This window comes from Capricornis sumatraensis, chromosome 9 (genome assembly GCF_032405125.1).
Source record: "Capricornis sumatraensis isolate serow.1 chromosome 9, serow.2, whole genome shotgun sequence".
Classification (NCBI taxonomy): domain Eukaryota; kingdom Metazoa; phylum Chordata; class Mammalia; order Artiodactyla; family Bovidae; genus Capricornis; species Capricornis sumatraensis.
The window spans coordinates 4080581-4104687 of record NC_091077.1 but is presented as its reverse complement, the minus strand read 5'-3'; positions in this window follow the sequence as shown (position 1 = coordinate 4104687).

The following is a 24107-nucleotide window of genomic DNA, read 5'->3' as shown; positions in this document are numbered from 1 at the left end:
TGCATTTGTGTACTAGCAGTGGACAATCAGGCTTCCCTGGTGGCTCAGTGGTAAAGAATCTGCTTGACAATACAGGAGACAGATTTGATCCCTGGGTCGAGAAGATCCCCTGGAGAAGGAAATGGCTACCCACTCCAGTAGTAGTGTTAAGTGGGAAATCCTGTGGACAGAGGAGCCCTGCAAGTGAGAGTCCATTGGGTCACAAAAGAGTCACACATGACTAAACAACAACAAAAGAACAATTAGAAAATAAATTTAAGCAATGTACACCATTTGCTGTACTCTGGAAAGTAAAAAGGAAGTGGAAAGTAAAGAAATACATAGCTACAAATATGCAAATGTGTAGGATCTCTGTACTGCAAAAAAAGCACACCAGATCCTAGCCATTCCCTTCCCCAGGGCATCTTCCTGACCCAGGGATCAAACCCAGGTCTCCTGCATTGCAGGCAGATTCTTTACCCTCTGAGCCATCAGAGAAGCACCATACTGCAAATTATAAAATGTTAATGAATGATGTAAAAAAGATGTATTAAGGAGACATACGTTTACAAGTGAGAAGACAATCTAGCTAGTATGGCAATTCTCATCAATTTATTCTACAGATTTAACACAATTCCAGTAAAAATTTCATTAGGATATTTTTTTCTGTAGCTAGAAAAGCTGATTCTAAAATTTAGATGGAAAAGTAAAAGAAGTAGGGTAGCCAAAACAATTTTGAAAAAGCAGAATAAAGTTAAAGGACTCAAAATACTCAACTTTAAGCTATAGTAATAGAGATAGTGATACTGGTGAAGGAATAGATATGTAGATTAATGGGACAGAAAATGAGTCCAGAAATAGACTGGTTAAACAGATGGTGGTACATCCATATATTCGAATCAGTTCAGTTCAGTTGCTCAGTCATGTCTGACTCTTTACAATGGCATGGACTGCAGCACACCAGGCTTCCCTGTCCATCACCAATTCCCAGAGCTTCCTCAGACTCATGACCATCAAGACGGTGATGCCATCCAACCATCTCATCCTCTGTTGTCCCCTTCTCCTCCTGCCTTCTATCTTTCCCAGCATCAGGGTCTTTTTCAGTGAGTCAGCTCTTCCCATCAGGTGGCCAAAGTATTGGAGCTTCAGCATCAGTCCTTCCAGTGGATATTCAGGACTGATTTCCTTTAGGATTGACTGCTTTGATCTTCTTGCAGTTCAAGGGACTCTCAAGAGTCTTCTCCAACACCACAGTTCAAAAGCATCAATTCTTCAGCACTCAGCTTTCATTATAGTCCAACTCTCACACTCATACATCACTACTGGAAAAACCATAGCTTTGACTAGACAGACCTTTGTCGACAAAGGAATTTCTCTACTTTGTAATATGCTGTCTAGGTTTGTCATAGCTTTTCTTCCAAGGAGCAAGCATCTTAATTTCATGGCTGCAGTCACCATCTGCAGTGATTTCGGAGCCCAAGAAAATAAAGTCTGTCACTGTTTCCATTGATTCCTCATCTATTTGTCATGAAGTGATGGGACCAGATGCCATGATCTTAGTTTTTGGAATGTGGAGTTTTAAGTCAGTTTTTCACTGTCCTCTTTCGCTTTCATCACGAGGCTGTTTAATTCCTCTTCGTTTTCTGCCATAACGGTGGTGTCATCTGTGTATCCAAGGTTATTGATATTTCTCCCAGCATTTGTGATTCCAGTTTGTGTTTCATCCAGCCTGGCATTTCGCATGATGTACTCTGCATATAAGTTAAATAAGCAGGGTGACAATATACAGCCTTGACATACTCCTTTCCCAATTTGGAACCAGTCCATTGTTCCATGTCCAGTTCTAACTGTTGCTTCTTGACTTGCCTACAGGTTTCTCAGGAGACAGGTAAGGTGGTCTGGTATTCCCATCTCTTGAAGAATTTTCCACAGTTTGTTGTGATCCAAACAATCAAAGGCTTTGGCATGGTCAATAACGCAGGAGTAGATGTTTATCCGGAACTCTCTTGCTTTTTCTATGATCCATCAGACGTTGGCAATTTGGTCTCTGGTTCCTCTGCCTTTTCTAAATCCAACTTGAACATCTGGAAGTTCTCAGTTGAAGCCTGAGAACTGTTGAAGCCTGTCTTGGAGAATTTTGAGCATTACTTTGCTAGCATGTGAGATGAGTGTGATTGTGTGGTACTTTGAAGATTCTTTGGCATTGCCTTTCTTTGGGATTGGAATGAAAACTGCCCTTTTCCAGTCCTGTGGCCATTGCTGCATTTTCCAAATTTTCTGTCATATTGAGTGCAGCACTTTCACAGCATCATCTTTTAGGATTTGAAATAGCTCAACTGGAATTCCATCACCTCCACTAGCTTTGTTCATAATGATGCTTCCTAAGGCCCACTTGTCCTTGTTCTCCAGGATGTCTGTCTCTAGGTGAGTGATCACACCATTGTGGTTATCTGGGTCATGAAGATCTTTTTTGTACAGTTCTTCTGTGTATTCCTCCCACCTCTTCTTAATATCTTCTGATTCTGTTAGGTTCATACCATTTCTGTCTTTTGTTGTGCCCATCTTTGCATGAAATTTTCCCTTGGTGTCTATTTTCTTGAGATCTCTAGTCTTTCCCAGTCTATTGTTTTCCTCTATTTCTTTGCATTGATCACTGAGGAAGGCTTTCTTATTTCTCCTTGCTATTTGGAATTCTGCATTCAGATGGATATAGCTTTCCTTTTCTCCTTGCCTTTTGCTTCTCTTCTCTGCTATTTGTAAGGCCTCCTCAGACAACCATTTGGCCTTTTTGCATTTCTTTTTCTTATGGATGGTTTTGATCACAGCCTTTTGTACAGTGTTACAAACCTCTGTCCATAGTTCTTCAAGCACTCTGTCTGTCACATCTAATCCCTTGAATCTATTTGTCACTTCTGCTGTATAATCGTAAGGGATTTGATTTAGATCATACCTGAATGGTCTCCTTATTCAGGTCTCCCTAAAAAGGTAGTGGTTTTCCCTACTTTCTTCAGTTTAAGTCTGAATTTGGTAACAAGGTGTTCATGGTCTGTGCCCCAGTTAGTTCCTGGTCTTGTTTTTACTGACTGTGTAGAGCTTCTCCATCTTTGGCTGCAAAGAACATAATCAGTCTGATTTTGGTGTTGACCATCTGGTGATATCCATTGTAGAGTCTTCTCTTGTATTGTTGGAAGATGTTTGCTATGACCAATGTGTTCTCTTGGTAAAACTCTGTTAGACTTTGCCCTGCTTCATTTTGTACTCTAAGGCCAAACTTGCCTGTTACTCCAGGCATCTCTTGACTTCCTACTTTTGCATTCCAGTCCCCTGCAATGAAAAGGACATCTTTTGGGGGTGTTGGTTCTAGAAGGTCTTGTAGGAAAGTCTTCATAGAACCATTCAACTTCAGCTTCTTCAGCATTAGTGGTTGGGGCATAGACTTGGATTACTGTGATATTGAATAGCTTGCCTAGGAAATGAAAGAGATCATTCTGTCATTTTTGAGACTGCATCCAAGTACTGCATTTCGGACTCTTTTGTTGACTATGAGGGCTACTCCATTTCTTCTAAGGGTTTCTTGCCCACAATAGTAGATATAATGGTCATCTGAGTTAAATTCACCCATTCCAGTCCATTTTAGTTCACTGATTCCTAAAATGTTGATGTTCACTCTTGCCATCTCCTGTTTGACCACTTCCAATTTGCCTTCATTCATGGACCTAACATTCCATGTTCCTGTGCTATATTGCTCTTTACAGCGTCACACTGTACTTGCATCACGTCACATCCACAACTGGGTGGTGTTTTTGCTTTGACTCAGCCTCTTCATTCTTTCATGAGCATTTTCTCCTCTCTTCTGCAGTAGCATATATTAGACTATCAATTAGCAATAAAAAGATATGAACTGTTGATACATTCTGCGTTGAAGAATGTCAAAGGCATTATGCTATGTGAGAGAAACCTGACACAGAGCTTATATGCTTTGATTTCATTTATATGGCTCTATGTAAAAACCAAAAACTAGAGACACAGAGACTAGATCTGTGGTTGCCAGTTACCACAGATAAGATAAGCAGGAGGTTTGACTATGAAAGAACAGCACAAGAGAGTTTTCTCGGGGACAGAATTGTTATATATCCTGTTTGTAGTACTTGCACAGATCTGTAGTGTGAAAATGTTAAAACTCATGAAACTCTAAGAAAATGCGAATTTATTATATGTAAATTTTAAACATAGTTTTTTAAAATAAGATAAACATTCATATCTGTTCAGGACCTGGGTGTTTGTATGTGTCTGCATGATGTCGCATTGAACTGTGGATGAACCATGGAGGAGCCTATCATAAGAGGCAGTTTAAGGCCAAAGAGATGAGTGTTGTGCCTGAGTTAATATGATGAAAGCAGCCAAGAGAAAATAATATAGAAGTCTGAATTTATATCAAAATTCACAGCTATTAGAAAAGCAATGTTGGTATAGAGTTGACTTATACTCTGCAAGGCCACACCTAATGAGGACAAGTGAAAGTAGAACAGAAATTTTACAAATGAAATCTATTATGGCCCACATGGGAAAGTGGTAGGGTTTACAAGTGAAGCTACAGAAAAACATTATGAAGATGTTTTGGTTTCAAACACAATTCTAAGATGCAGGAGAAACACTTGGCTTCAGAATCAAAAGAGTTGAGTTAATAGAGCTGGTTGTACCACTCACTGTTGTGAACTTGGGAAAGTTTGATACTCTCTCTGAATCCTACTTTTTCATATCTGTGAGAAACACAGACATATAGATATGTAGGTATGGACCAGATTAGTTGACAGAATATTTTCATTTGTATCATTGAAATATCCTAAGCCAAAGAAAACTGCCTCACCTGTCTATGTTTCTGTTCAATAATTTTCACCGTTATTGTACCAAGAATTTCCTGCATTGAGTCCCCAGCAATTAATGCAACTTAATGAAAGAAGCATTCTCACTTTTTAAAAAAATCTATATCCTGTGTCCTCTAGTGAATTCCTTCTCCTGTTCCCTATCCCATCCCTTGCTTTTCCATCTTATAAGAAAGATCTTTAAAGAGGACTGGCTGGATAAGTGAGAATAAATGTTGTCAGAAGCAATGCAGGATGAAAATAACTTTCTTTCAACCCTATAGTCAGTACTTAGGAAGTCCTGGTGTGAAAGATAAAAAAAGTTGTGTGATGTACACCAAACAAGGTGCTGATGGCCTTTTTATGTCTTGTTGGGACTCAACTGGTAGAGAAATGAGTTTGCTGCATATGGTAACTTGTAGTACTGTTTGCTGTGGTAGCTTTGTGCCGCTTTCTGCTGCTTCGCCTACTTCCCCCGCTTATTTCTCCCTTCACCCACAGAAACCACATTTACTATGCTAGAATTAACATGTTTTAAAGGGTTTTCTTCATTAAATATGTTATACTTAATAATTTATTACATAGTTTTATAATTGTAATTATAATATGGCTATATTATATGTTATGCTTAACAAAGTTTCCCAGTAAGGAAAGGGCTGAAACTAGAAATAGACTCTGAAAACCTGAAAAGTGAAAGTGAAAATCACTCAGTCGTGTCCAGCTCTTTGCGACCCCATGGACAATACAGTCCATGGAATTCTCCAGGCTCGAATACTGGATGGGTAAGCTGTTCCCTTGAATCCTGGTCTCCCACGTTGCAAGTGGGTTCTTTACCAGCTAAGCCACTTGGAAGGCCCAAAAATACTGGAGTGGGTAGGCTATCCTTTCTCCAGTGGATTTTCCAGACCCAGGAATCAAACCGGGGTCTCCTGCATTGCAAGCAGATTCTTTACCAGCTGAGCTACTAGGGAAGCCCCCCCGAAATGTTCAGCACTTCTCCTTGTTGGGGAATCGAATTCTAGTCTCCCATGTGACAAGGTGGGATACTCACCACTATACTGAGGAGTGAGCCGAAAACCTAGACTGGGATAACAGTTGAACCACATTTAAAACACAGGAGCAACCATGCTCATCTTGGATAAAGGTGCTCCCTCTGGAAAGGAAATTGGTCTCTTAGGGTCAGCACAACAGTGCCTGTATAGGACAAAGAGGCAATCTGATCCCACCTACAACCAAGTGAAGAGATGAGCTAGCAAGTGTGATGAAACCCAGGGAAGAATTTGCTCCCAGAGGAAAAGAAAAGAAATACCACTCTCCCTCGGTCTGGGAACCCAGTACAAAAAAAAAGTTTATAGGATTAAAGGCTCTCCCAAGCAGTGTAATTGCATATTAATCGTCAACCTAACATCAATATGAAATATCTTTCTATTGATATGGAATTTATGTGTGTGAGCTCAATCATTCAGTCATGTCCAGCTCTACAACTGTATGAACTGTAGCTTGCCAGACTCCTCTGTCCATAGAATTTTCCAGTCAAGAATACTGGAGTGAGTTGCCATTTATTTCCCCAGGGGATCTTTCCAACCCAGGGATCAAACTTGTGTCTCATGTCTCCTGGATTGGCAGGTGGATTCTTTACCACTAAGCTACCGAGGAAGCCCTGTGGACTCTAAGACTGTAGCCTCTCAGGCTTCTCTGTCCATGGGATTCTTCAGGCAAGAATGCTGGAATGGGTTGCCACTTCTTCCTCCAGGAAGTCTTCCTGACCCAGGGTTGAAACCACATTTCTTGCATTGGCAGGTGGATTCTTTACCACTGTGCCACCTGGGAAGCCATGCCCTCCCCCCGCAATCCCCCGCCAAATGTATATGGCTCTGCAACTTAACCTCCAAAATAGTACTGATGATTCCTGTGCTGTAATGAACTGCATGTTTATCATATTGAGCATTTACTAGTGTTGATATGAGTTGTTTCTGAAATTTCCTTAAGTTACTCACTAGTGACTTAAAAGTTACATATTAATTTGTGTCCTACAGAAGTACATTCTGTAGGACACAAATTAATATGTAAAAATCACTGCAGATGGTGACTGCACCATGAAATTAGAAGACGCTTACTCCTTGGAAGGAAAGTTATGACCAACCTATATAGCATATTCAAAAGCAGAGACATTACTTTGCCGACTAAGGTCCGTCTAGTCAAGGCTATGGTTTTTCCAGTAGTCATGTATGGATGTGAGAGTTGGATTATGAAGAAGGCTGAGCGCCGAAGAATTGATGTGTTTGAACTGTGGTGTTGGAGAAGACTCTTGAGAGTTCCTTGGACTGCAAGGAGATCCAACCAGTCCATTCTGGAGATCAGCCCTGGGATTTCTTTGGAAGGAATGATGCTAAAGCTGAAACTCCAGTACTTTGGCCACCTGATGCGAAGAGCTGACTTATTGGAAAAGGCTCTGATGCTGGGAGGGATTGGGGGCAGGAGAAGAAGGGGACGACAGAGGATGAGATGGCTGGATGGCATCACTGACTCGATGGACGTGAGTCTGAGTGAGCTCCGGGAGTTGGTGATGGACAGGGAGGCCTGGAGTGCTGCGATTCATGGGGTTGCAAAGAGTCGGACACGACTGAGTGACTGAACTGAACTGGACTGAACTGAATGTACTTGATCTAAGATTTACTGTGGAAAAAATTGTATAATGACCAGGAGTCAGCAAACTTTCGGGACTCAATAGTAAATATTCTAGGTTCTGTGCACCGAGAGGGAAAATCACGGATGTTATATAGATACTTACATTGCAAGAAAGAAACAAACTTCCATAAATTTTAATGATGAAATTCAAAACACAATTGAATACAATTGTTGTATTTTATAAATATTTTGTAGGAGAGAATAACTGTTTTGCTTAATGTTCCCTAACATTAAAATGGACTTTACCAAGATAATTCAATGAGAACAAATAGTCTTTCAACAAATGGTGCTGGGACAACTAGATACAAAAGAGTACAGTTGGATCCCTACCTCACCATATATAATAATTAGCTCATAATGTATCAGAGACCTAAATGTAACAGCCAAATGATAGAACTCTAAGAAAACGTAGACATTAGTCTTTGTGACCTTGGATTAGGCGATGGTTTTGTGGATATGGCACAAGAAACACAATGAAAGAAAAAGTGCATAAACTGAGTATCACCAAAATGTAAAATGTGTGTCTACCATGATCCAGAAAGTACAAATATAGTCTGTAGAGTGGGAGAGAAGTTTTACAGGTCATATATCTGATAATGTACCATGTAGAGTATATAAAGCACTGCTACAGATCAATAATGATCAGTTCAGTTCACTTCAGTCATTCAGTCGTGTCCGACTCTTTGTGACACCATGGACTGCAGCACCCCAGGCCTCCCTGCCCATCACCAACTCCTGGAGTTTACCCAAACTCATTTCCATTGAGTTGGTGATACCATCCAACCATCTCATCCTCTGTCGTCCCCTTCTCCTCCTGCCCTCAATCTTTCCCAGCATCAGGGTCTTTTCAAATGAGTCAGCTCTTTGCATCAGGTGGCCAAAGTTTTGGAGTTTCAGCTTCAACATCAGTCCTTCCAATGAACACCCAGGACTGATCTCCTTTAGAATGGATGGGTTGGATCTCCTTGCAGTCCAAGGAACTCTCAAGAGTCTTCTCCAACACCACAGTTCAAAAGCATCAGTTCTTTGGCGCTCAGCTTTCTTTATAGTCCAACTCTCACATCCATACATGACCACTGAAAAAACCATAGCCTTGACTAGATGGACCTTTGTTGGCAAAGTAATGTCTCTGTTTTTTAATATACTGTCTAGGTTGGTCATAACTTTCCTTCCAAGGAGTAAACATCTTTTAATTTCATGGCTGCAGTCACCATCTGCAGTGATTTTGGAGCCCCCCACCCCCCAAAAAATAAAATCAGCCACTATTTTCACCGTTTCCCCATCTATTTGCCATGAAGTGATGGGACTGGATGCCATGATCTTTGTTTTCTGAATGTTGAGCTTTAAGCCAGCTTTTTCACTCTCCTCTTTCACTTTCATCAAGAGGCTCTTTAGTTCCCCTTCACTTTCTGCCATAAGGGTGGTGTCATCTGCATATCTGAGGTTATTGATATTTTTCACGGCAATCTGGGTTCCAGCTTGTGTTTCTTCCAGTCCAGCGTTTCTCATGATGTACTCTGCATATGTTAAATAAGCAGGGTGACAATATACAGCCTCGACGCACTCCTTTCCTATTTGGAACCAGTCTGTTGTTCCATGTCCAGTTCTAACTGTTGCTTCTTGGCCTGCATACAGATTTCTTAAGAGGCAGGTCAGGTGGTCTGGTATTCCCATCTCTTTCAGAATTTTCCACAGTGAATGGTGATCCACACAGTCAAAGGCTTTGGCATAGTCAAATAGATGAGTAATATTCCTTTGTCTGTATGTATCACAATTTCTTTATCCATTCATCTGTCAATGGCCATCTAGGTTGCTTCCATGTCCTGGCTATTGTAGAGAGTGCTCCAGTGAACACTGGAGGACATGTGTCTTTTAGAATTGTGGCTTTCTCAGGGTATAGGCTCAGTAGTGGGATTGCTAGATCACTCAGTAGATTTATTCCTAGCTTTTTAAGGAATATCCATACCATTCTCCACAAGTTGTATCAGTTTATATCCCCACCAGTAGTGTAAGAGGGTTCCCTTTTTCCCACATTCTCCCTGCATTTATTGTTTGTAGGTTTCCATTTCTTCTAGGTTGTCCATTTTATTGGCATACAGATGCTCACAATAGTCTCTTATGGTCCTTTGTATTTTTGCACTCTCTGCTGTAACTTCTCCTTTTTTATTTCTAATTTTGGACTTCCCTGGTGGCTCAGATGGTAAAGCCTCTGTCTGCAATGCGGGAGACCTGGTATTGATTTGAGTCTTCCCTCTTTTTCACTTGATGGGTCTGGCTAATGGTTTGTCAATTTTGTTTATCTTCTCAAGGAATCGGGTTTTAGTTTTATTGGTCTCTGCTATTGTTTTCTTTGTCATTTATTTTAGTTCTGATCTTTATGATTTCCTTCCTTCTACTAACTTTGGTTTTTTTTTTTTTTTATTCTTTCTTTCCTAGTTACTTTAGGTATAAGGCTAAGTTGATTATTTGATGTTTCTCTCAGTTCTTGAGGAAGGATTTTATTGCTATAAATTTCCTTCTAAGAACTCTTCTGCCACATCCCATAGGTCTTGGGCCAGTGTGTGTTCATTGTCATTTGTTTCTAGGTATTTTTTATTTCCTTTTTGATTTTTCAGTGATGTCTTGGTTATCCTGTATTCTTTAGCCTACATGTGTTTATGTTTTTATAGTTTTTATTCCCCCAGTAATTAAAGCCTAATTGCATAGCATTGTAATCAGAAAAGATGCTTCATACAATTTCAATTTTCTTAAATTTAACAAGACTTGATTTGTGACCCAATATATATATGATCCATCCTGGAGAATGTTCCATGGGCAATTGAGAAAAAGGTGTATTCTGCTGCTTTTGGTTGGAATGTCCTCTAGATATCAGTTAGGTCCCTCTGATCTAATGTGTCATTTAAGGCTTGTGTTTCCTTATTAACTTTCTATCTTGATGATCTCTCCATTGGTGTAAGCAGGGTGTTAAAGTCCCCTACTCTTACTGTGTTGCTGTTGATTTCCCCTTTCACAGTTACTAGCATTTGTCTTGTATATTGAGGTGCTTCTATGTTGGGTGCATACGTATTCATAATTGTTATATCTTCCTGAATTGATCCCTTAATCATTATGCAGTGTCCTTCCTGGTCTCTTGTACTATTCTTTAAAGTCTATTTTGTCTGATATGAGAATTGCTACTCAGGCTTTCTTCTGATTTCCATTTTCATGGAATATCTTGTTCTAAATCGTCAGTTTCATTCTGTATTTGTCCCTAAGTCTGAAGTGGGTCTCTTGTAGACAGAGTGTATATGGGTCTTGTTTTTGTATCCATTCAGCCAGAATGTATCTATTTATTGGAATATTTAACCCATTTACATTTAAAGTAAGCACAAGCTGGAATCAAGATTGCTGGGAGAATTACCAATAACCTCAGCTATGCAGATGACACCACCCTTATGGCAGAAAGTGAAGAGGAACTAAAAAGCCTCTTGATGAAAGTGAAAGAGGAGAGTGAAAAAGTTGGCTTAAAGCTCAACATTCAGAAAACGAAGATCATGGCATCCGGTCCCATCACTTCATGACAAATAAATGGGGAAACAGTGGCTGACTTTATTTTTGGGGGCTCCAAAATTACTGCAGATGTTGACTGCAGCCATGAAATTAAAAGACTCCTTGGAAGGAAAGTTATGATCAACCTAGACAGCATATTCAAAAGCAGAGACATTACTTTGTCAACAAAGGTCCATCTATTCAAGGCTATGGTTTTTCCAGTGGTCATGTGTGGATGTGACGGTTGGACTATAAAGAAAGCTGAGTGCAGAAGAATTGATGCTTTTGAACTGTGATGTTGGGAAAGACTCTTGAGAGTCCCTTGGACTGCAAGGAGATCCAACCAGTCCATCCTAAAGGAGATCAGTCCTGGGTGTTCATTCGAAGGACTGATGTTGAAACTGAAACTCCAATACTTTGGCCACCTGATGCAAAGAGCTGACTCATTTGAAAAGACCCTGATGCTGGGAAAGATTGAAGGCAGGAGGAGAAGGGGCCAACAGAGGATGAGATGGTTGGATGGCATCATCGACTCGATAGACATCAGTTTGGATAGACTCTGGGAGTTGGTGATGGACAGGGAGGGCTGGCGTGCTGCAGTTCATGGGGTTGCAAAGAGTCAGACACGACTGAGCGACTAAACTGAACTGAAAGTACCTATTGATATGTGTGTTTCTATTAGCATTTTCTTAATTGTTTTGGGTCTTTTCCTCCTTTTATGTTTCCTGCCTAGAAAAGTCACTTGAGCATTTGTTGTAAAGCTGGTTTTGTGTTGCTGAATTCTCATAACTTTTGTTGTCTATAATGCTTTTCATTTCTTCATTGATTTTGAATGAGATCCTTACTGGATAGAGTAATCTTGGTTGTATTTTTTCCCTTTCACTACTTTTAATATACCCTGCCACTCCCTTCTGACCTGCAGAGTTTCTGCTGAAAGATTAGCTGTTAATCTCATATGTATTCCTTTGTGTGTTACTTGTTGTTTTTCCCTTGATGCTTTTCATATTTCTTACTTGTGTTTAATTTTTGTTATTTTGATTATTATATGTCTCAGTATGTTTTTCCTTGGGTTTATCCTGTATGGGACTCTCTGCTCTTCTTGGACTTCATTATTTCCTCTCTAATGTTAGGAAAGTTTTTGACCACAATTTCTTCAATTATTTTCTCCAGACTCTTTCTTTTTGTTTTCTTCTTTGAGGACCCCTCAAAATAAAATATGCACTTAATATTGTCCCAGAAGTCTCCAAGATTGTCCTCAATTCTTTTCATTCTTTTTTGTTTATTCTGCTCTTCAGCAGTTATTTCCACCATTCTAAATTCCAGCTCACTTATCCATTCTTCTGCCTCAGTTATCCTCCTATTGATTCCTTCTAGAGTAATTTTAATTTCCATAATTGTATTGGTTGTCACTGTTTCTTATTTCTTCTAAGTCTTTGTTAAATGTAGCAAATGATTCTTGCATTTTCTTCCTTCTATTTTCAAGATTTGGGGTCATCTTCAGTATCATTTCTCTGAATTCTTTTTCAGGTAGTTTGCCTACTTCCTCTCCATTTATATGGTCTTGTGGATTTTTATCTTGTTCCTTTCTCTACACAATATTTCTCTGTCTTTTCCTTTTATCTAACTTACTGGATGAATCACAAGCTGGAATCAAGATTGCCAGGAGAAATGAAAATAACCTCAGACATGCAGATGACACCACCCTTATGGCAGAAAGCAAAGAGGAACTAAAGAGCCTCTTGGTGAAGGTGAAAGAGGAGAGTGAAAAAGTTGGCTTAAAGCTCAACATTCAGAAAGCTAAGATCATGGCATCCAATCCCATCACTTCATGGCAAATAGATGGGGAAACAATGAAAATAGTGACAGACTTTATTTTCTTGGGCTCTAAAATCCCTGCAGATGGTGACTGCAGCCATGAAGTTAAAAGACGCTTGCTCCTTGGAAGAAAAGCTATGACAAACCTAGACAGTATATTAAAAAGAAGAGACACATTAATTTTCCAACAAAGGTCCGAATAGTCAAAGCTATGGTTTTTCCTGTAGTCATGTATGGATGTGAGAGTTGGGCCATAAAGAAAGCTGAGCACCAAAGAATTGATGCTTTTTAAGTGTGGTGTTGGAAAAGACTCTTGAGAGCCCCTTGGACAACAAGAATATGAAACCAGTCAATCTTAAAGGAAATTAGTTCTTAATATTCATTGTGAAGCTCCAATACTTTGGTCACCTGATGCAAAGAGCTGAGTCACTGGAAAAGACCCTGATGCTGGGAACGATTGAGGGTAGGAGGAGAAGGAGGCAAGAATGAGATAATTGGATGACATCATCGACTCAATGGAAATAAGTTTGAGCAAACTCAGGTAGGTAGTGAATGACAGGGAGGTTTGACATGCTGCAGTCCATGGGGTCACAAATAGTTGGATACAGCTGAGCAGTTGAACAACAGTAAGTGCATTAGAAGTCTTCTTTACCTAGGCTATAGGGTCATAGTTCTTCCTCTTGGTCTCTGCCCCTGGTGGGTGAGATTGGTCAAATGACTCTTGTAGACTTTGTGTTGGGAGGGACTTCTCCCTTGTTCTGGTGGGAGGAGGTGAGTTTTTTCTCTTTGATGGGAAGTGCTGTGTGAGGTAGTGTGTGTTGGGATACCTGGGCAGCTTGATGGCTGATGATTGGGTTTTTGTTTCTATCTTGCTTGTTGTTTTGGTGAATTGTCAAGCTCTGGGTGTAGCAGGCATTTGGGTGCTGCCAGGTCTTGGATTTGGGTGGAGGTCTTTACGGGAGTTCTCTCTGGTTAATACTCCCTGGGGTCTAGAGTTCTCTCGCAGTATAGCATCCTGGACTTGACACTCCAACCCCAGAGGTTCAGTCCCAACTTCTGGTCAGGGAACCAAGACCCCACAAGCCATGTGTTATGGGATAAGGGAGATTGAAAAAAAAAAAAGAAACAACAAAATTTTAGCAGAAAAATGGTAAAAGCACAAACAGATGAACAAAAACAAAGGGACATTCACATACACAAACACACACATATACCCATACCAAGAGAAACTGTGAAGACCTAAGAAAACAGAACAAGAGAGTGACCTGGTAAGCAAAAGAAACAAAAAATGAAATGAAGCAATTAAAGGCAAAACTAACTACAGTGCAAAACAGAAAACAAAACCAAAGCAGAGTGCCAACTGAGGAATAAAGCAAAGAGAGCAAAACAAACAAAACTGTTGGAGAAAATAGAAAAGCAAAGTTAAATAGAAGTATATAGAAAAATGCACACAGAGAAATATTAAAGAAAAACTATAGCAAAAAACCCATAAGAAACAAACAAATAAAAAACAAATAGCAAAGCTATACCACAGAATAGCAGAAGGCCAAAGTAGAAGCAGAAATATGTAAAAGAAATAAAAAGTATGATTTTTAAAATCCCAAAAACCTTAATAGAAATTAGGAGAAGATGAACAACAACAGAGAAGAAGGGGGGGAAACCCAGAACCAATATGCTGCTAAGTTGCTTCAGTCATGTCCGCCTCTGTGCGACCCCTTAGACGGCAGCCCACTGGGCTCCCCCATCCCTGGGATTCACCAGGCAAGAACACTGGAGTGGGTTGCCATTTCCTTCTCCAATGCATGAAAGTAAAAAGTCAAAGTGAAGTCGCTCGGTCGTGTCTGACTCTTAGTGACCCCATGGACTGCAGCCTACCAGGCTCCTCCGTCCATGGGATTTTCCAGGCAAGAGTACCGGAGTGGGGTGCCATTGCCTTCTCCAAGAACCAATATGAGAATGAATCAAAGCATAAAAATAATAAATGTTTTCCTAGTGTCTTAGCTGTCAGTGTCCTTGCCACTGTCCACCTCTGCCTCCCTAGAAGGCCCTTCGATTCTGGGGAGGTCTCATCTATGGACCTGCTGTAGGACAGCTCATATTCTAATCTGGCCATACACCCCCATAGGCATGTCTTCTGTGTCTACAGCTGCCAAAGCCAGAGTGTTTCCTTTGTGGGAACACTCATTGTCCTTTTATATATTCCATACATACAGAAGCTGTCTAGTTGACTTTGTAGATTTAATCTGTAGCTTGTGCAGCTGAGGGAAAGGTTTTTGATTGTATTCCTTAGTCACTCCACACCTGGAGCTCAACTGTGGTTTTATCTCCTTCTTTGCATGGGGGCCATCCACAGGAGTCTGCTCCTAAGGCTGCCCTGGAGGACTTGTGTCCTCCGTTAGGCAGTCTCCCTGCAGTCAACAGTAGTCTTGCCACGAGATTGCTCTCAAATCCTCACGCCCCAGTTCCTAGCCACCATGCACATCAGTGGAAACATGTACCTGTCTGGGGTACGTAGAGCCATGGCCTGGATTTCTGTGTGGTTCTCACTCTATTCATACTGTCACAGATGAGCTACTTAACCCTCCAACAGCCTCAAATTCTTCCCCTCTGTCCTAACCAATTTCCCTGGATGCAGAAATCTCTTCCCTGCTTCAGCTTCCTCACCCCCAAGTGCAGGTCCGGTCCCACTAGTTCTCCTCCCTCTTCTCCCTCCTTTCTTTTGTCCTACCAAGTTATGCATGGATCCGTGGAATCCTTTCCAGTGGTCAGGGACTCCTGCCAGTGTTCAGCTGGTGTGCTGTGAGAGCTGTTGCATTTATATATGTATTCTTGATGCATTTGTGGCGAGAGATGTACTCCATGTCCAGCTATTCCTGTGGCTTCTCGGCCCCCTCTGCTGTTTTTAATTCTTGATCATTATTTACTTAATTCTTGATCATTGCCAGAAGTTGGTAAATATTAAATGAGTTTTTGGCTTTGTTGACCTTTTAAAGTTCCTTCTCTATTAATTAGATTCTACCCATATAAATAATCTTGGTTATTTCCTTCTACTTTCTTTGAGTTTACTCTGTTACATAGTTCATTAATTTATTTTCAAATTTTTTTCTTTTCTAATTTTTGTATTTTAGATCATGATAACCTCCAAGTATATCCTTGACTACATTTCACAAGTTTCACTAAGTTATATTCAATTGTATCTCCTAATTTTCAATATTAACTTTTGGACCTGTGAGTTATTTAGAAATGTAATTTTTTGCATTTTAAATATGTTTTAAATTTAGGTATTCATTTCTAATTTAATTATTTGTAATTCAGTTAATTGCTAAATCTATTCAAGTTCTTATTCTTCCATCATGGTATCAATATTTGAAAAGAATATGAGTTGTTCAGTTGTTGGGAAAACAGAGATATATGCATGTTCCTTAGATAAAGCTTGTTTATTGTATTATTCAAGTCTTCTGTATATTATTGTTTTCTCTTTACCACTAATCATATTAAACATATTAAACATATTAAAACATATTAAGTGTTCTCCTTATGATGGAGGCTTTGTCAATTTCTCCTTGAGGTTATGACAATTTTTGCTCTATTAACCTGGTTAATTGAACTTTTACAATTTTATGATATTTATATGATGATTTATCCAGTAATGTCTTTCAACACATTAATAGCAGGAAGCCAACCATTTACACAGAATTATTCTTCTTTATATATATAAATATTAGTTTAAATTGATTTAGGAAAAAAGAGTTGTTATTTGGGGGCAATTTGCTAGAAATTTAAAGGCTTTGAGTTCTACTCTCTTTTATCAGTAAAATCTTTTGTTAAAAGTTTGCCTCATGTTACTAGAAATGGTACCTAGTCTAAGTCCAAAAGACAAAAACAGACAACCCTGTATTAAAAATTGATAAATGGGATTCCAGAATTTTCAGATTAGATAATTCAAGCTAAACATCCTGCTAAAAACAACTGAAAAGACTGAGTAAGGAAAGCACAATTCTTCAAAGCATTGAACAGTTATTTAGAAATTAAATAGGATATTTAGAAATTCTTAGCCAATATCAGGGAGAGGACTAGAATTCAGAGAGGTGAACCCTGGCCACTAGAAAACTTAAACAATACTATCAACCAACTTGACCTGACATCTACAGAACACTCTACCCAATAAAAGCAGAAAATATTATTTTCAAGCATTCACGGACTATAGGTAAACAATATGCAAGGCCATAAAAAATTTTCAGTACATTTAAAAGGATCAAAATAATACAAAATGTGTTTTCTTTAACCAAAGTAAAATTAAATTATAAATCAATAGTAATTAAAAACTGAGAGGTATTCAAATATTTCAGCTCAGTTCAGTTCAGTTCCGTCTGTCAGTCGTGTCCGACTCTTTGCGACCCCATGAATCGCGCCACGCCAGGCCTCCCTGTCCATCACCAACTCCTGGAGTTCACTCAAACTCATGTCCATCGAGTCAGTGATGCCATCCAGCCATCTCATCCTCTGTCGTCCCCTTCTCCTCCTGCCCCCAATCCCTCCCAACATCAAAGTCTTCTCCAATGAGTCAACTCTTCGCATGAGGTGGCCATAGTAGTGGAGTTTCAGCTTTAGCATCATTCCTTCCAAAGAAATCCCAGGGTTGATCTTCTTCAGAATGGACTGGTTGGATCTCCTTGCAGTCCAAGGGACTCTCAAGAGTCTTCTCCAACACCACAGTTCAAAAGCATCAATTCTTCAGTGCTCAGCCTTCTTCACAGTCCAACTCTCACATCCATACATGACCACTGGAAAAACCATAGCCTTGACTAGACGGACCTTAGTTGGCAAAGTAATGTCTCTGCTTTTGAATATACTATCTAGGTTGGTCATAACTTTTCTTCCAAGGAGTAAGGGTCTTTTAATTTCATGGCTGCAGTCACCATCTGCAGTGCTTTTGGAGCCCCCCCAAAATAAAGTCTGACACTGTTTCCTCTGTTTCCCCATCTATATTTAGAAAATTTAAAAAGCACTATTAAATAAATCATGGACCAAAGAAATCACAAGTGAACTTTCCACATGCTGTGGAGCAACTAAGTCCATGTGCCACGACTCCCAAGCCTGCGTGCTGCAACTACTGAAGCCCATGTGCCTAGAACCTGTTCTCTGCAACAAGAGAAGCCACCACAAGGAGAAGCCCAGGCAAGTGACATTTGGATAGCCATATGAAAAAGATGAGTGTAGATCCTAATGTCACACCACATTCAAATAGTAAATCAAAATGGATCATAGGCCTAAGTGAAACTCATAGCTGCTGAGTTAGGTCTGACTCTTTGCAACCCCATGGACTGTAGCTTGCCAGGCTTCTCTGTCCATGGGATTCTCCAGGTAAGAAAACTAGAGTGGATAATAGCCATTCCCTTCTCCAGGGGATCTTCCTGACCCAGGGATTGAACCCAGGTCTTCCGTATTACAGGCAGATTCTTTACCATCTGAGCCACCAGGGACGCCCCCATAGTCCTAAATGTAAGAGCTAAAACCATTCAATTTTTGAGGGGAAAAGAGTAAGAGGAAATTTTCATGACCTTAAGCAATTTACTGGAGAAAGAATAATCTTTTCAAAAAGCAGTGCTGCAACATTTGGATATCCTCTCACCATCTGCTTTCAGTTTTTAGGAATGAGTGGTGAAAGAGGTCCCCAGGGAGCAAATCTGAAAACCGGCACCTCCGGAACAGACTACCCGGGGGCGAGACAACATTAGACACTGTCCCCAGTGGATTGATAGATGAAGCCTAAAACAAGACCAGATGCTGTGGTTTCCAGGATGCACTTGGCTTTATACATCCTTTATAACCTGGAGAATTTTCTGCTGAAGTGAATTCAGGAATAAGAAACTCCACACTTGTTTTGCATAGTCCAATTTATTGTTAATTTTGTTGTCTATTAACATACTGTTGAGATATGTTAATCTGGAACACATCTCTCTCACAGAAGTAACAAACCAACATTCACAGATGACGGAGTAGAAGGACGTGTGCTCATCTGCTGCTGCTGCTGCTACTGCTGCATCACTTCAGTCGTGTCCTACTCTGTGTGACCCCATAGACGGCAGCCCATCAGGCTCCTCCATCCCTGGGATTCTCCAGGCAAGAACACTGGAGTGGGTTGCCATTTCCTTCTCCAATGCATGAAAGTGAAAAGTGAACGTGAAGTCACTCAGTCGTGTCCGACTTGTAGCAACCCCATGGACTGCAGCCTTCCAGGCTCCTCTGCCCATGGGGTTTTCCAGGCAAGAGTACTGGAGTGGGTTGCCATTGCCTTCTCCACATCTTCTGCTAGAACTCCAAAATTACAACTCGCTGCTGAACAACCATTGACAGGAGAATGTTGGATCCCACCGAAAAAAGGATACCCCACATCCTAAGGCAAAGGAGAAGCCCCAGCAAGATGGTAGGAGGGGCAAAATTGCATTTAGAATCAAACCCTATACCCACCAGAGATGCTCAGAGGGCTCAAACAAACCTTGTGCATATCAGGACCCAGAGACCCCACAGAGACTGAGCCAGAACTGTGTTTGAGTATCTCCTGTGGAAGTATGGGTCAGCAGTGGACTGCTGCAGGAGCAGGGGCTCTGAGTTCAGTAGACCAGGGTATGGCATAAGCCCTCTTGGAGGAGGTAGCCATTAACCCCACCATAGAGCCACCAGAACTTTCACAGGACTCAGGAAACAGACTCTTGGAGAGCACAAACAGAACCTTGTGTGCACCATGACTCAGGAGAAAGGAGCAGTGACCCCACAAGAGACTGGTCCAGATTTCTCTGTGAGTGTTCAGAAGTCTCCAGTGGAGGCATGGGTCAGCAGTGGCCCACTGCAGGGTTGGGATACTGAGTGCAGCAGTGTGTGCATAGAACATTTCAAAGGAGGTCACCATTATCTTCATTACTTCCACCATAGTTTGGCCTCAGGTCAAAAAAAAGGGAGGGAACACGGCCCTGCCCATCAACAGAAAATTGGATTAAAGACTTACTGAGCATGGAACTATTAAGTCACTAAAGACTTACTGAAACTTACTCCGCAGAAATGGCATGGACCTAACAGAAGCAGAAGATATTAAGAAGAGGTGGCAAGAATACACAGAAGAACTGTACAAAAAAGATCTTCACAACACAGATAATAATGATGGTGTGATCACTCACCTAGAGCCAGACATCCTGGAATGTGAAGTCAAGTGGGCCTTAGAAAGCATCACTACAAACAAAGCTAGTGGAGGTGATGGAATTCCAGTTGAGCCATTTCAAATCCTGAAAGATGATGCTGTGAAAGTACTATACTCAATATGCCAGCAAATTTGGAAAACTCAGCAGTGGCCACAGGACTGGAAAAGGTCAGTTTTCATTCCAATCCCAAAGAAAGGCAATGCCAAAGAATGCTCAAACTACTGCACAATTGCACTCATCTCACACGCTAGTAAAGTAATACTCAAAATTCTGCAAGCCAGGCTTCAGCAATATGTGAACCGTGAACTTCCAGATGTTCAAGCTGGTTTTAGAAAAGGCAGAGGAACCAGAGATCAAATTGCCAACATCTGCTGGATCATGGAAAAAGCAAGAGAGTTCCAGAAAAACTTCTATTTCTGCTTTATTGACTATGCCAAAGGCTTTGATTGTGTGGATCACAATAAACTGTGGAAAATTCTGAAAGAGATGGGAATACCAGACCACCTGACCTGCCTCTTGAGAAATCTGTATGCAGGTCAGGAAGCAACAGTTAGAACTGGACATGAAACAACAGACTGGTTCCAAATCAGGAAAGGAGTACATCAAGGCTGTATATTGTCACTTGGCTTAGTTAACTTATATGCAGAGTACATCGTGAGAAACGCTGTATTAGGTGAAGCACAAGCTGGAATCAAGATTGCCGGGAAAAATATCAGTAACCTCAGATATGCAGATGACACCACCCTAATGGCAGAAAGCAAAGAAGAACTAAAGAGCCTTTTGATGAAAGTGAAAGAGGAAAGTGAAAATGTTGGCTTAAAACTCAACATTCAGAAAACTAAGATCATGGCATCAGTTCCCATCACTTCATGGGAAATAGATGGGGAAACAGTGGAAACAGTGACCAAGTATTTTTTTCGGCTCAAAAATCACTGCAGATGGAGACTGCAGCCATGAAATGAAAAGACACTTGCTCCTTGGAAGAGAAGTTATGGCCAATCTAGACAGCATATTAAAAAGCAAAGACATTCCTTTGCCAACAAAGGTCCATCAAGTCAAAGCTATGGTTTTTCCAGTAGTCATGTATGGATGTGAGAGTTGGACTATGAAGAAACCTGAGTGTTGAAGAATTGATGCTTTTGAACTGTGGTGTTGGAGAAGACTCTTGAGAGTCCCTTGGACTGCAAGGAGATCCAACCAGTCCATCCTAAAGGAAATAAATTCTAGAATATTCGTTCACAGGACTGGTGCTGAAGCTGAAGCTCTGATATTTTGGCCACCTGATGCGAAGAAATGACTCATTGGAAAAGACCCTGATGCTGGGAAAGATTGAAGGCAGGAGTAGAAGAGGACAACAGAGGATGAGATGGTTGGATGGCATCACCGACTCAATGGACATGAGTTTGAGTTAAACTCCAGGAGTTGGCGATGGACAGGGAGGCCTGGCATGCTGGAGTCCATGGGGTCTCAAAGAGTGGGACACGACGGATCGACTGAACTGAACTGAATATTAGGGGGGAGAATTTGAAATCATTTTTAAAATAAAATTGTTCTATTCATAAAGATAAAAGGATAATGTTACCAACAAGAAATGCAGTTAGAAATCTGTATGCCCTTATGAGACGTCAAAATAGTAAAGTAGCTTATCTTTTTAACAAGACAGTCAAAAATTGATAAAATTGCAAGGAGAAATAGAAGAATCCACAATCAGTGGGAGGTATTGAGACAACTTTCTGTCAAGTTAATGGAACAAGAAAAAAACTAAATCAAGATACAAAAGATTTGAATAATATATTAACAAATTTGACTTATCAGACATATATAAAATACTGCATTCAGCAGTTACCAGTGCGTATTCTTTAAAACACATGTGCAATTAAAAAAAAAATTGACTACCTCATGGGCCATGATGTAGTTTCAAAGGACTGAAATATTTGCCAAAATAGTTTTCTGATCATAATAAAATGAGCTAGAAATCTATAACAATCCATAACCAGAACAGGCTGTGCATACTGTGTGCTGAGTCGCTTCAGTTGTGTCTGACTCTTTGCGACCGCGTGGACTGTAGCCCATCAGGCTCCTCTGTCCATGGGATTCTCCAATCCAAATTACCGAAGTGGGTTGCCATGTCCTCCTCAGACCATTACCTAATGTTTGGAAATTCAGCAACATGCTTAAAATAACCCTTAGGTAAAAGAGAAACTCACATTGGAAGTTAGAAACTATTTGGAATGGAATGACAAAAAATGTATGAAATATCAAAATCTGTGGGGCACAGCTGAAGCTCTAGAGAGAGAAATTGATAGCCACAATTGCATAGGAGTTTAAAAAAGATGGAAAATCAGTGATCTAAGTGTTCACCTAAAGAAACTAGAAGAATCCTATTTGAACCAAGGCATTGGTTGCTTCAGTGTGCCATAGGGGCACTCACACGTTGTGTAATCTTTATGTGTATTTGAGGTTAATCCCTGAGGAGCCCCCGTAGATGAAGCAACAGCTATGTGGCGTCATGAGGTTCAGGGAGAACAGGCTACATGGCCTCTAAATGGAGGTGTACTGTGTCCCCCTGGGTTAAGAATGCACAGTGGAGTATAAACCCCTGGGTATGACCATGGCACGGCTGCTCTGGGCATGGTAATCAAGGACCCGCAGGGTACCTCGAGGAGGGAGTGGTGGCCAAATCCTCTGTAATGACATCATTTGTTTCCTCCTAACCATTTATCAACATCCTTCAGAAAGCACAGACTGGGCCTTCCTTACCACTTCTTCTACATCCCAGGGCGTATTTTCTAAAACAACCTCGCTGGGCTATCCGGTTATGAATTACCTGTGCCAATACTTAGTCTCAGTTCCTGCTTACCCAAAGTCTCTTAACTCTCCACTTCTAACACAGACTCTCACATACACCCATCCCAACTTCCTTCTTCCCCATTTAAAATGACTAACTGTACTATAAAAACAGAGTCAAAACAAATTATAGCAAAGAACAAGCAGAAATGCTGTGTATTCCCAAGCCACGTACAACCCCTGTACAAATTAACATCTTCTTTTTTTCATATAGACCATTTTTTTTAATGTGGACCATTTTAAAAAATGAAATGACTATTTCATTCCAAATAGTTTCTGGCTTCCATATTTATTGGCTGTGTTGGGTCTTCGTTGCTGCACGTGGACTTCCCCCAGTTGCAGCGAGTGGGGGCTTCTCTTTGCTGCAGTGTCCGGGTTTTCTTATTGTGGTGGCCTCTCTTGTTGTGCACGATTCAGTCATTGCAGCTTACAGGTTCAGGAATTGCAGCTTGCAGGCTCTAGAGAGTGGGCTCAAGTTGTTGCACAGGCTTGGTTGCCATGCGGCTCATGGGGTCTTCCTGGAAGACCCGTGTCCCCTGCATTGCAAGGCAGATTCTTAACCACTGGGCCACTAGGGAAGCCCCCAAACTAATACAGTTTCTGATTGCTTCCTCTCCCCAGCGCTGTGTACAAATTGCCTGATTCCTACTTGGTCAGGGTAGCAGAAATCACCTCTTCTGCCCTTCAACCTTCCTCTCCCCCAGTATCTGCTAATATCAAAGAGGGCCAGAGAGAATGCACTTTTCTTTAAACGTGGAATCCTGATTGTAAGTAGGATTACCGAATTTAGCAAATAAAAATACAGGGTTCTCAGTTAAGTGTGAGTTTCCGAGAAACAGTAAGTAATTTTTAGTTGTGGTGTGTCTTTTTTTTTTTAGCTGTGCTTGGTCTTTGCTGCTGTGTGGCCTTTTCTCTAGTTGGGGCGAGCAGGTGCGTATTCTAATTCATGCTACGGTGGCTTCCCACATTGCAGACCACAGGCTGCAGGGCGCCTGGGCTTCAGTAGTCGCAGCGGCTGGGCTCCAGAGCACAGGCTCAGGAGTTGTGGCCCGAAGGCTTAGTTGCTTCATGGCATGTGGGATCTTCCCAGACCAGGGACTGAACCTGTGACTCTCGCATTGGTAGGCAGATTTGTTACCACTGAGCCACCAGGGAGGTTCCCTATACTTACACTAAAAAGTTCACTGCTGTT